Below are 1,411 nucleotides of genomic sequence, written 5' to 3'. Positions count from 1 at the left end.
TTTTTCCATAAACCTCTCTGTTTACTTCATATAAATAAAGACGGTATTTACTTATGCCATGCTTACAAATCACTCCAAGTGCGTCATTAAGGGCCGGTGTCTGTGGCGAGGTTCTGTAGACTTGGTGGCTTGGACTAGATATGGCCACCCTTGAGGAGCTAAGGGCGTCCAGGTTGACTAAGGAGGTGTGAACCGGGCCAGGGGGGAAACCCAGAAACCAAAAGCACCCGTGTCGAGAGTAGTGGGATCACACCGGAGAGTGTAGGATTCCTTCCAACACAGACAGACTTAGCCCTTTTATCATGTAAAGCCTATCCAACAATCACAGAAATGTATAAAGTAGTTTTCATTCACTAATACATTCATCTACGTGCACCCTTTGGAGTAGTTTGGTATCTGCCAGTGGGTGGGCATCTGGAAGCACAGCTGGATACAGGTACTAGGCAAGCCTAGCTCAAAAGTGTTCTGATAACACTGGAGGGTGTATTCTAAGATCAAATCAATGTTGGGAATTAAAGCCTTGTATTGCTGGTAACATATCAAATAAAACAATATGCAATATAATTAGAAGTTGTCCCCTAGTTCAAAATTTGGCCAAAGGTAATGATTTGATGTACTTATTTCAGTAGTACATATACTAAAATGGGAACGATACAGAGAATAGCATGGCCCCTGATGACACGCAAAAAACACTTTTTAATCGCATATATTCCATTGCTCTTGATTTAAAGTTATATCTATAAAGTATATTGTAATTTGCCCTCCGTGGCCGCTGCACGTGGGAGGTCATTCTAGGCGTTCCCTGCCCTGTTTCCCCCCCTTCCCATACTGCATGCACCGATTTTCTATCATATGCTATCATGTCTTATGAGGATAGGCTAGAACTACACACGCATCTATACTGTACCTCCTAACATTGCCAACTTTTACTGCCAAATTCGCCATGCCTGTCGTATCTCACAGATCACAGAGGTGGTAATGGAGGCCGGACGTTGGCAGATTAAGCGCGTGGTATGAATCGAGAATCAAGGTTATCTTAGGCAACAAGGGCATGCATCACTTCAGCCACTGTGAAACAAACACGAAGCTTTTACCTTTAGCGATAGTTTCTTCACAAAGAATGTGTCCCATGAACCAGATGCCGAAATCATAATACAGTATCCTGTTATCCCAATAGTTTGTGTATTACATTTTTCTGTTCCATACTAAAACCTCTTTTAAGAATTAACGTTGCGCAAAAACAGATATGCATGTGTACTGCCGCAACATGGAAACTTTTCAACAAACTTTACGAAACGACTTTAAGGACATTTTTAAATGTCTTATTCCGATGACGTCTACATCATAAAACTCAGCTTTTCATTTATCTTCGCAGTAAATCTTGACATGCCTCCCTTCTGAACCGAGAACA

General features: G+C 41.7%; 1 pseudogene; it reads left to right on the top strand.

Annotated features, from left to right (window-relative positions):
* The first annotated feature begins 613 nt into the window (after positions 1-613).
* LOC119593225 lies at positions 614-710 on the top strand (annotated as a pseudogene).
* The last annotated feature ends 701 nt before the right edge of the window (positions 711-1,411 follow it).

This window comes from Penaeus monodon, chromosome 31 (assembly GCF_015228065.2).
Source record: "Penaeus monodon isolate SGIC_2016 chromosome 31, NSTDA_Pmon_1, whole genome shotgun sequence".
NCBI lineage: Eukaryota > Metazoa > Arthropoda > Malacostraca > Decapoda > Penaeidae > Penaeus > Penaeus monodon.
The sequence above is the reverse complement of the archived record's forward strand: the minus strand, read 5'-3'. Positions and strand labels throughout refer to the sequence as shown.